Raw genomic sequence first — 13,177 nt, forward strand, 5'->3', positions numbered from 1 at the left:
CCAAACATACTCCCTGCCTCACTTACCCAATTTCTTTCTTTCTCTTAGGCACTTACCCACTGACATGAAAAATAGTTTTCCTCTCTCTCTGCTAGAATGCAGGCTTTACGAAAGTAGGAATTTTTTGTCTGTTTTCTTAACCACCCTACCCTGCTGCCCAGAACAGTGCCTGGCACATAGTGAGCATTGAATCAACATTGGTTGAATAAATGCATCAATCGCCCTAAGAATTACGGCAGGCACCAGTTCTTACTCCTGCCTCGGCTTACTTTTCCGGGGTTTAGGGAACTAGAGGAGCAAGTCTTGCCACGGAAGACTGGAGTTGGTGTTTTTCTTTTTCTTCACTTTGGTTTCCTTTCCTTTCTTACCAAACCACCTAAATAAGCTTGTGTGATTAAGAAGTGCCTTCCTTCCCAGAGTCATTTAGTTCAGAAAAATATTTATCTGGGTCTGATGTTGGCAGTACATCAAAATCGAATAATCATACCATAGTGCAATGCATTGAGGCTGTGAGGTCCGTAACATAATAACATGTAATCTGCGCATCAGGATCACACAAGCGAATCTATAATTTCGTTTTATTTATTTTCTTAAAATGTGACAATCCCATGTGTTGCGCAGAACGATGGAAGTTGGGACCAGCAGAAATGCGGGAGATGTATGAGGCATGTCTGCCAAGTCCTGGGGATTCCTCCTTGGTCCGTGCTTGGAAGATAGGCTTGAGTGATTTCCCCTTTTCCTGCAGCAATATCTTACCTGCCTTCGGGAGAAAGACTTCCACCTGTAAACGGATGAGAAGGCCTGTCTCTTTATGAGTGTGCCAATCTCCCATAGCGTGCCTCTCTGGGATCTTGGGAACTGGTTTCTTAGGAGCTGTTTTGAGGCTTGGGTTGAGCAACTTGCAATCGAGAAAGCTCTAGCGTGGTCTGCGCCATGTGCGGGGCAGGGGGCAGTCTGGGAGATTTGAAACAGCAGCAGACTTTCCTCACTGAACAGTGGGCAGGAGCCCGCTGAAATGAAAGAATGCAAAGCAATTTCAAAGGCCTGCGAGTTGCGGTCCCAGGGTCAGGGCTGGATGGACCTGAACCTATTTCAGGGTCTTCAAGCCCCAAGGGAAGCTTCACCTGTCTCTTCCCCAAGGGATCCACTCCATCTTGTCACTGTTCTGAGTTGGCTGTCCCTGGACAAGTGGCTTCATGTTAAAGGCAACGACGACCATTGTTTACCAACACGTGGCAGAAACTCTCTAGTGCCATCTCATTTACCCCCCAAGGCAGGGGCGCAGTCCTAGACCTGCCCAGCAGGAGCCTGAGATTCAAAGAGTTGAAATGATGAGGAAAATAAGTGTCGGAGCTAGGATGTGAGCCCACACCTGCGTGGCCCTCAAGCCTCGGCTCCTTCTACTTCATTGTGTTACAGTCCCCAGACTCGTCATCAGCACTGTCTTTAACCCCGTGCAACCAGGGTTCCAGCACAGGCCTTCATCCTGCCCTTCTGTCCCCACATCTTTGGCACCCACAAGACATGACCATTGGGATCTCACACCCCTCATTTAAGCCAAGTTCTGGGTGCTCATGGCATCTTAAATAGTCCTGATCCCACTTCTGGTGGCTTACGGTCCTCTTTCCAGGGTCTGTTGGTGTCCACCCTTTGGCTCAAGGGTAGCCAGAGGCTGCCATTTTGAAGGTAGGGCAAGTGAATGGAGTTGGACATGTGGTCTGGGGTCTTTAACACATACGCACACAAGGCTTCTTATCTACGCTGGACCCAAGTATGGGAGGAAGAGATGGGTGGGTCCCCGTCAGTCTGTCCTCTTCCTGTAGGGACCACACACGCCATGCCTGCATTATTGTGGTGCGCTGAGAGCATACAGCCTCTGCATGGTTGCCATGGCGCCCATTACATCCCGGGCGGGTCATGACAGCTCCAGGACACTGGAGGAGTCAGAGGATGAGGGAGAATCCACAGGTGGTAATCACCGCCAGGTGTGTCCTCAGACTTCCTCTCCGCCCCCTGATCTCTGTCCCTTGCCTACCCTGGTCTGCCATGCTTTGTGGTCCCTCCTCTTTCCCAGAATGCTCCTCGCACAAACCCTGAAATTGACCAGCTTTTTGTACGCTGTAGGTTACCCTACAACCTGCCCTCTAGTTTAGCTAACCTGACAGACATATTCCCGACAACATGGAGACCTCAGGGGGGTTTTCTCCAGGAGCAGGCTTTGGACTGTCTGTTATTTGCTGGTCAGATGACAGGGAAAGACTGTCCACAGTAACTAAACATTGAGCATCTTCTCACTGACCTTTGCTCTCCAACCATCCCCTACTGGATCCACATTGACCTGGGCATTTATGAAGCGGTAGCATCTGGCTGCAAAGACATCCTCTGAAGCTCAGAGCGGGTGCCTCTTGGGATGAAAGAACTTGTTCAGTGTGTGGGGTGTGGAGCTGCATTTGAAATCAGCTGACGACTCAGATAGTCCCCAGGCGCCTCCCTCCTACCTCTCCACCTGCACCTTCCACCACACCCCTAGTTAAACTCAGCCCCAGTTAGACTGGTTTCTTCCTAGACCAGTCCACACACTCAAAATCTGTGTCTTGCTTGTGCCATTTTCCTGCTGCAAATGTCCATTCTTATATCTCTCTTTTTGTGAGTATTTTGCCCATTTCTCAAAATCCTTGTCAGTGGCAAGCCACACCCTATGAGATGTGGTTGAAGAAACGACAGTTGTTTAGTCAAAAAAAGAAGACAAGAAAGACATCAAAGCTGGTGTGAAACCAAATAATGGTCTTCTGGAAGAGGAGGCCGGTCTGGTACCTGGGACCCCACGAGTCCAGATCGGAGCCACCAGGAAAATAGCTCAGCTCAACATAAGAAAGATACTCCAGCCAGTGAAAGAAACCAAACTATGGAGCAGAATGATCCAAATAGTGTTGAGTTTCTGGGCAGGTACTGATGATGTTTACTGGGGGGTGGTGCTATGGGGCTAAGGAAGACAAAATTTCATTACCAAGAGTAGGCTGGTCTACATGACTGTGAAGGTCCCCCAATCCCTGAGATCCAAAAGTCTTTAGTGTCTCACTTGCTCTGGGAGTTCTTCCTAACCACTGCTGGCTTCAGACAGATCCATTTCTCTGGACAACTTAGAACTGAGACTCTTACGTTTAGTCATTATGAATGACCTCATCTACTATTAGTTACACTAAGTAGACTAAAAACTCCTTGAAGTTAGGGACCATTTCTTTGATAGTTGCTCCTCCTGAATATAGTGGGGCCATTCAATATGTGTGTCCCTTTGCAGGGATCCCCTCTTCTGACTGTAAAATAGGTTTGTGTTCATTGAGGAGAGTTCAGAAGCTATAAAATATCAGGAAGAATACGGAAACCATCTCTAATCCCATCCTCCAGGAATAACCACTGACAAACAAGCTCGTGTACTTCCTCCCAGTCTCTAACACATACTTACTCTTTGAAATGAGGAGGACAGACTTATGGGGGAACTTTGTGTTTTTCAGACTCATAAGCAAGTGGTAGCCAAGAAACTCCATCAGACCTCTGGGATAGTAGAGTTTGGTCCAGAACTTTCTGCTCTTTGTGCCTCCTCTGAAGCAGGAGAAGGGAGGAGCTCTGAGCTCACCCTGGGCTACTGTCTGTTCCAGGTGAAGCGCCCAAGAATCGCTCAGTCTTTTTTGCACCCTTTGCCTCCCTTTCGGCCAAAGGCACGCTCTCATCCTCCATAGTTACCAGGGGTCTCCAAGGGGAGGATTAGCCTGGCTGGAGATGTGTGTGTGTGTGTGTGTGTGTGTGTGCATATGTGTGTGTTTTCCTTTCTCCCTAACTCACTGAGAGCTTGGCAAGGCCAGGAGAGAGGCGCCTGATTATTTTTAGCCCCTTGTTCCTCAGAATGGATTGTGCATAACAAAAGAATGCTAATGCTCAGTGTCTTTATGAAAGCACTCGAGTTCATCAGCTTTGCAAAGAAGTGAAATTAAATCAAGATTTAATTGGGATATGCATGTTTTATTCATGCTACTAACCACAGGAGAAGCCAGCAAGCTGAAGGTAAAAAAGAGGGGAAAAAATCTTTTGAAAAGTTGTTTCTCTCTGATTAAATAGAGATAGTTTCCAACTTCAAAGGAAGCAGGCCTTTAATGTATTTTAAATGCTCAACTACGCTTGGCCTGGCCAACTCTGCGGCTGGTGGGCGACAGCAAGCCAGCCATGACCTGCTCCTGCCTTCATGTCTGGCTTCTGGAAACATCTACGCGGCTCTGGGTCCCACCCTCTGTGCTTCGGTCTGAGGCCCTACAAACCGCTGTCCCAGAACCCTGGGGAGAGGTGGGCTCGGCTCAGAGGAGCTAGAGTTACGCCTTGGACGGCAAGTACCTAAGTCAGAGGGACAAATAACACCAGAGAATAAGACTTACCCCCCAAGTCAGAAGGACAAATAACACTAGAGAATAAGACTTTTCCCCTTCATTAGACATTTCTTCCCTGGTCGGGGACACATTGAGTACCTAGCTAGCTGTGTCAGGTACAAAGATAAAGCAGCCCCTGCCTGAGCCTCTTGCACCTAACAATATAGGATGAGAGATTAAACAAAGACCTTAAATAACATGGAAAAAAGAGAGAGAAGGCAAAGGTTGCCGGAAAGGTTTCAGATGCTTTGAGAGATCAAAGAAAGGAACAACTCCACAGTGAGAGCAAAGAGAGCTTTATGGAGGAGGTGGCGTTTGAGCCGGGCTAGAGGAATGTCTCGAATTCCTGTGTGTGCAGATGGGGAGAAAGTGTTCCAAACAGTGTGACTGAGTCAAGTTGGTGGTGATGGAAAGCTTGAAGGGTGTTTCGGGGGCGGACAAAGGGTCTAATTGGCCATGGCTTGTGAGACGTGTGGTGTAGCAGTGGGAGAATCTGGGAATACAATTTGGGACAAAAGCATGGGGAGCCTTAAACTCAGGCTGAGCCGTTTATAGAATGAGAGGAGTGACTCAAGTTTAGGGGGGTAGATGGCTCTTCCAGAATCACCAGTTCAGAGGTGCATAGAATTGGAAGAGATTTTCAGGCTCATCCGGTCCAAAGATAGCCGCTCCCATGGCTCACTACCTCCTGTGACTGTGGCCAGCATCACTCACCCATCTTGCCCCCTCCTTCTTTTGAAATCAGAAGGAAGCTTACTGTCTCTTTGGGGGGTTAAAAAAAAAAAAAAGAAAAAAGAAAAAGCAAACTGGTTGCCACTGCTGGATTCTGGCTCTCTGAATTTTTTCCCTGCCACTCTTTGATATTTCATACCCCCCAAACATCTACATCAAGTGGGTGGGACAGGTTATTTTAGCTTTCCATAAAAGTGGGCTAGGTTATTTGGCTTTAATTACCCACTGAGAAAAAAACTTCGAGTCCTCTTAAAGTATCAAACAGATAACAAGATAGCATGGAATTAGCAAGAAATTTAATTAAGGGAAGACATGAGAGGCAAAGGCAAAACAGATGACATTTTTCCTTTAAGAACATTGACCAATTTGGGGAATTTTGAACTTTTGTTTGAAATTCTTATGGATGAAAGATAACAGAAATCAAAATCCAAGGCTGTACAAGATTTGAAGTCTATTAGGTAACATGTTCCACAACAAGCTGGTATAAATATGAACCAGAAGGAACCCAGCCCTCCTGTCGATTTGTAGATCTGTTTCCCATCTCCAGGGTGGTTCAGGGAGCCTTAGGGCACGTACTCGGTATGGGATATCCTTATACCGGTAGATTCATGGCACTTGGAAGAAGCAATGTAAGTTGTCTCCACTTTTTCCGTGGCCTCGAATTTTAAAGATAATTATTTAAAGTCCAACAAGTATTGTAGAATCAAAGATAACCAAATTGCAAGAGAAAAAACCACAGTGGGTGTAAAAAGGAGAAACAAAAAACAATAGAAATGTATCTACAGGGACTTTAGTATTAGAATGACAAGACACACATTTTTATTTATTTACTTTTTAAATAATTTTTTTATTATGTTATGTTAGTCTCCATATAGTACATCATTAGTTATTGATGTAGTGTTCCATAATTCATTGTTTGCATATAACACTGAGTGTTCCATGCAATACGTGCCCTCCTTAATACCCATCACTGGACTCACCCATCCCCCCACCCCCTAAAACCCTCAGTTTGTTTTCCAGAGACCATAGTCTCTCATGGGTCATCCCCCCTCTGAACTCCCTCTCTTCATTTTTCCCTGCCTTCTCCTAATGCCCTCCATGCTATTCCTTATGTTCCACAAATAAGTGAAATCATATGATAATTATCTTCCTCTGTGTGACTTATTTCACTTAACATAATTCCCTCCAGTCCTGTCCATGTTGATACAAAAGTTGGGTATTCATCCTTTCTGATGGAGGCATAATACTGCATTGTATATATGACCATTTCTTCTTTATCCATTCATTTGTTGAAGGGTATCTTGGCTCCTTCCATAGTTTAGCTATTGTGGCCATTGCTGCTATGAACACTGGGGTGCATGTGGCCCTTCTTTTCACTACATCTGTAACTTTGGGGCAAATACCCAGTAGTGTAATTGCTGGGTCACAGGCTTTTTAACTTTTTGAGGAACCTCCACACTGTTTTCCAAAGTGACTGCACCAACTTGCATTCCCACCAGCAGTGTAGGAGGGTTCCCCTTTCTCCACAACCTCTCCAACTTCTATTGTTTCTTGTCTTACCAATTTTTGCCCTTCTAACTAGTGTGATGTGGTATCTCAATGTGATTATGATTTGAATTTCCAAGATTGCTAATGATGTTGAATATTTTTCATATGTTTGCTAGTCATTTATATGTTCTTTTTGGAGAAGTGTCTGTTTATGTCTTCTCCCCATATTTTGACTTATTTGTTTTTTGGGTGTTGAGTTTGAGAAGTTCTTTATAGATCTTGGATACCAGCCCTTTATCTATAGTGCCATTTAAAAATATCTTCTCCTATTCCGTGGGTTGCCTCTTTACTTTGCTGTGCAGAAGTTTGTTTGTTTCTTTCTTTCTTTTTAAGATTTATTTATTTGAAAGAGAGAGAGAGAGAGTACATGTACACACACAGGGGGCAGGGCAGAACAAGAGCAAGAAGCAAGGCTCCCCACAGAACAGGGAGCTCTACATGGGGCTTGATCCCAGGACCCTGGGATCATGACCTGAGCTGGCAGACACTTAACCCAGGCACCCCAGACATACGTTATAAAGCAACCATGTCTCTTCTGGGTTGGAGCTTGGATTCCCAGGGAAGCTGGGTTGACTCTGACATAGACATTAAAGATCAGAAGATTTTCTGGGCATCAACACCTAATGGAGAAAGGAAAGAAATTAGGACTTGGAGGAGGGAGAAATCAGGCTGGTCTTGGCCCCCAGCAGGAGGAGTTGTGAAGCTAGGATGGTTCATTAGAGATGCCCTGAGTTAGAGATAGGGAGTCAGGTCTGTAAATTCTCATGACAACCAGTCTTTAGCTATGGATCACCTCTGGAAGGAACCTCTTTCCAACTGAGGCAGTAAATTTCAAAGAGACTGTCAGGCAGTAAGATTCCCACAGGCTGAGTAAATTAATTCTTTATTTCTGAAATACAGATGGACACTGCAGCACAGCATCCACGGCACTGTTTAAGGAATTAAGAACAAGTGTAATTAAAATTTGTAGGACCAGGAAATGATAAAGATTATCATTAGATAATTTGGGGTTTTTGTTGTTTGTTTGTTTGTTTGTTTGTTTTTTAAAAGAACTTCTGGGGCACTTCATGGTGCAGTTGGTTAGGCATCCAATTCTTGGTTTTGGCTCAGGTCATGATCTCAGGTTTGCAAGATTGGGCTCCACACTCAGTGGAGAGTCTGTTTAAAGTTTCTCTCTCCTCTTCTCTCTGCACTCCCTATTCTCTCCCTCTCTCAAATAAATAATCTTAAAAAAAAAAGAAAGAAAAACTTCTGAAAATGAAAAATCTGACTACCAAAATTAGAAATCCAATTTAGTTAAAGAAAGAATTAGTAAATTGGAAAATACGCTGGAAGAAAACAGTATGTATGTCATGAAGAGACAGATAAGTATGAAATGCAGAAAAGTGTTTTAGTGATACACAGGATAGAAGAATGTCTAACATACATTTAATCTGAATCCCAAGAGAGGAGAGAATAAATAGAACAGAAATAATATGTCAAGAGAAGATGGGTAAAAATTTTCAGGACCAATGAACCTTATGAATCTACAAGTTCAAAAATCCTTGTAAATCTCAAGTCAGACAAAGGAAACACTTAGACATATCATAAAACACCAGAGAAAAAGTGGAACTCTTAATAGTGGTCATAAAAGAAAGGCAGATTGTTTTCAAATGAATGAGTTTGACAAGTTGCTGACTTCTCAACAATCATAAAGGAGGCTAAATAGCAGAAATATCATGACTTAAATATTCTGACAAAAGTTAATAGCTAATGAACAATTCTATACCCAGTAAAAATATCTTTCAATAAGGAGGACAAATTAGGACATTGTTTAGGTAAGCAAAACAGAGCTGTCCTCAACAGAACCTCAGTAAAAGACATTCCAAATGATTTTCAGATTCCAAAATGTATTTCAGGCAGAAAGAAAATTATTCTAGGTAGAAGGTATGAGATACAGACAGGAATTGAAAGAGGAAGTTTGTAAATAAGTGGGTAAAGTCACATGAGCATTGAATGTACAAAACAATAGCAATGTAGCCTTGCAGTTTAAATTTAAAAACTATAGAATTAACAGAGTGATAGTGTTCTCAGATTTTTGTATTGTCTAATATACAAGTCAAGATATTCACATTTGGATTTGAAAAATTAAGGACACATCTTGTATTCTCTAGAATCTATTGGTCATGACTCAGCAGAGCAAAACAGAAGCAAAGCTTTTCAAGAAGAAAATAATTTCCATAATAATGTTCTTTGCTATGAAATCCATTTTGTGTGATATTAATATAAGCACTCCAGCTTTTTGTAACCGGTGGTAGTATAGTATATCTTTCCCCATCTTTTAGCTTTATATAAAGCTTACTATCCACTCATGATAACAAGAAAACACTTAGCAAAGTAGGAATGGAGGGAATATTTTTCTTTTGATAACATATATTTACCAAAACCTATAGCAAATGTCATACTTAACAGGGAAGGTCTGAAAGCTTTCCTTTTGAGGACAAGAACAAAGCAAGGAATTACACAACCTCCACTTCCATCAATTCAACATTGACTAGAGGCTTTGGTCAGCACAAAAAGAACTTTCCCTCTCCTTGCCCCCTAGAAATGATTAAGAAGGAAAATAAAAGTTCACCACTTAAAAATGATATAACTATGCACATAGAAAATCTCCCCACTCCCCACCAAATCCATAGATGCATTTTAAAATTAAATGAAAGAGTTTTAACAAGTTTGTTGGCTGAAAAAGAAATATAAAACATTTGTTAGAATATTTGCATTGCTGTGTATGAAGACTTACTATAAAGATATGATACTTAAGTGTGTGCTGTGTTAGTGCAGGGATAGTTACAACAGAGCAATGACATAGAACAGCAAGCCAAGCAGTAGACTCTTAGTACAGCAGAGAAGGAGCACCACAGAGCATTGGATAAGAGACACACTTTCCAAAAATGGTGCCAAGACAATTGGATATCCCTATGAGAGAAAAATAAATTAGATATCTGTCTCTCATCATACACTAAAATCAATTTCAGATAGATCAAAGACCTGGTTATGAAGTCAAAATTATATTGCTTCCTAGAATTTCAGTTCCAGAACAAGATACTATAGATTGACTTTTCCAAGCTCCTCCTCTCTGAAACTAAATACCCAGAAATTATTAAACAGGAAATGATAAAAAGAACCCTGAAACTTTGAAAGAAAAAGTCACACTGGCTAGAGACCCTGGGACTTGAGGAATGACAATGTGATAAATTATCTGGTTTTCTTTTTATTTCTCACGTACCTTTGAACTGGGCACCAGAGAAGACTACCACTCCAGAACCATCGTCAGGTGTACACAGGAAGAAGAAGAAGGAGGAGGTGGAGGAGGAGGGGGAGGAGGAGGAGGAGAAGAAGAGAGAAAAGGAGAAGAAGGAGGAGAAGGAAAAGAAGGAGAAAAAGAAGGAGGAGAGGTAGGAGGAGGAGGAGGAAAGCCTTCTGTCTTTGGCAAAGAACCAAGAAAAGGGAAGCCCAATGGAAATCTAATAAAGAATCTCAATCCTTGTTCCATACATGAGGGCCCGGCAGTGGCAGCAGTGAAAACAGCCACCTCAATACCTTCTCCACAACTGGGACCCTGGGGGGTGGTTTCATTTGCTTGCAACAGCAGCAGGAAATCCCCAGACTATCCAGGCCCTGCTCCATGAACCAGGCTCAGTGGGTGGTCTAATCCAGGTGCATCAGTGAAGCCCTAGGCTGCCCCATTCCCCACTGCACAATGGAGGTACCAGTGGGTTATGCCCTCCAACAAGGCCAACAGTGAATCCTTGTGTCTCTCTGCCTCCAAGCTAGTGGCCAAAGCCAGCCAGGCCCAAGGCTTTTTTTCTTCTCCACCAAATGTCTCCCAGTAACAGCAGGTGGCTTAAGGAAGTATCTTCTCCCACTCCAGACAGTGCTAGGCATTGGGTGTGCATCCTAACAGCATGAGAAGAAACAGAACAAGCCAAAGGACTTTTGGATTTTACATTGCATGGACTCAGAAAACTAAACTTTCATTAGAACTAAAGCCACAAAAGCAGGGCAGAGTCCATATGTGAAACTTTAAAAGGGTAACTGTCTGCTAAAATCAATTTAGATAAGATCAAGATCCCCTTAATATGATATACAAAATGTCTGGAATAGAGCAAAAAATGATTATTCATACTAAGAAACCAGCAGAACACAACTTGAAAGAGAAAAAGATAATCAGCAGATGTTAATCCCAAGATATTGGAATTATCTGACAAGAGTTTTAAAGCAAGTCCCATAAAACTACTCCAATAATCAATTATAAATTATCTTGAAGTAATAAAAAAGATAGAAAATCTCAGCAAAGAAATAGAAGTTATAAAAAAGAACCAAACAAAAATTATAGAACTCAAAAATACAATAACTTAAAAAAAAAAAAAAAAAACCTTGCTGGATAGAATCAAATACAAAGTAAAGATGACAAAGCACAAAATCCATGAACTTGAAGACAAATCAATAGAATTTGTTCAAACTGAACAATCAAGAGAAAACAGGCTGGGGAAAAAAAAAGAGTAGTCTAGGGGATTTACGTAACAAATGGCTAACATTCATATTATTGGAGTTCCAGAAGAAATAATAGCTGACAACTTTCCAAATTGGTAAAAGACAAAACAACAACAACAACAACAGATCCATGAAGTTGATTGAACCCCAAATAGGATAAACCAAAAGAAATCCATAAAGACACATCATAATTAAACTTCTGAAAACAAATGAAGAAGAAAAAAATCTTAAAAACATCCAGAGAGAAATGACATATTATCTATAAAAGACCACCAATTTGACCCTATGACCCAGCAATTGCACTACTGGATATTCACCCTAAAGATACAAACATAGTGATCTGAAGGGGCACGTGCACCCGAATGTTTATAGCGGCAATGTCCACAATAGCCAAACTATGGAAAGAATCTAGATGTCCATCAACAGATGAATGGATCAAGAAGATGTGGTATATATACACAATGGAATACTATGCAGCCATCACAAGAAATGAAATTTTGCCATTTGCGATGACGTGGATGGAACTAGAGGGTATCATGCTTAGCGAAATAAGTCAATTGGAGAAAGACAACTATCATATGATCTCCCTGATATGAGGAAGTGGAGATGCAACATGGGGGGTTAAGGGGGTAGGAGAAGAATAAATGAAACAAGATGGGATTGGGAGGGAGACAAACCATAAGTGACTCTTAATCTCACAAAACAAACTGAGGGTTGCTGGGTGGAGGGGTGTTGGGAGAAGGGGGATGGGGTTATGGACATTGGGGAGGGTATGTGCTATGGTGAGTGCTGTGAAGTGTGTAAACCTGGTGATTCACAGACTTGTACCCCTGGGGATAAAAATACCTTATATGTTTATAAAAAATTAAAAATAACCACCAATTTGAATGGCAGAGGATTTGTCATTTTTTAGTTTTAAAAGAAATGTCAACTTTGAATCTGGTAACGGCAAGTCATTTGTTTGTTTGTTTTTTTGTGTTGTTGGTGTTGTTGTTTTTGTAGACATAGACAAGTTCATTTTAAAATATTTATGGAAAGAGAAAGGCTCTAGACTAGCCAAAACAATTTTTTTTTAAGATTTTATTTATTTGACAGACTGAGATCACAAGTAGGCAGAGAAGCAGGCAGAGAGAGAGAGGAGGAAGCAGGCTCCCCACTGAGCAGAAAGCTCAATTCAGGGCTCGATCCCAGGACCCTGGGATCATGCCCTGAGCTGAAGCAGAGGCTTTAATCCACTGAGCCACCCAGGCGCCAAAAAAAATTTGAAAAAGAAGAATAAAGTGGGAGAGACCCTCTCCCTAAGGTTAAGTCTTATTGTATGGGTAGGGTATTCAAGAAATGGTATACTAATGTAGGGAGAGACATATACATCAATATCACAGAACAGAGAACCCAGAAATAGATCTACACAAATATATCCAACAAATTTTTAACAAAGCAAAAGCAACTAATGAAAAAGGGATTGCCTTTTCAATAAATGGTGCTGGAGCTATTTTCCACATAAGGTGGAGCTTGACGTAAGCCACACATCTCCTACATAGATATCAACTCAAAATGGATCATGGACCAAGTTCTAGGAAGGAAAGCAAAGTTGAAAAACTTTGGGTTCTAAAACTTGACAAAGAGTTCTTAGATTCAACATCAAAAGCAAAATCCACAAAAGGAAAGGATAATCAATTTACATGATTAAAATGAATAACTTTTGCTCTGCAAAAAAATCTATTAAATGGACAAAAAGATAAATCAGACTGGAAAAAAATATTTGCAAAGCACATGGCTAAAAAAGAACTTATATCCAGAATACATAAATAACAATCAAAACTCAACATTAAAAAAAAAATCCAGTTAGAAAATGGGCAAAATACATGAATAGACATTTAATCAAAGAGCACACACAGATGACAAATAAGAACACATTGTCAGACATTATTAGCCATTAGAGAAGTGCA

The sequence above is a fragment of the Mustela nivalis genome (genome assembly GCF_964662115.1).
Source record: "Mustela nivalis genome assembly, chromosome: 9".
Classification (NCBI taxonomy): domain Eukaryota; kingdom Metazoa; phylum Chordata; class Mammalia; order Carnivora; family Mustelidae; genus Mustela; species Mustela nivalis.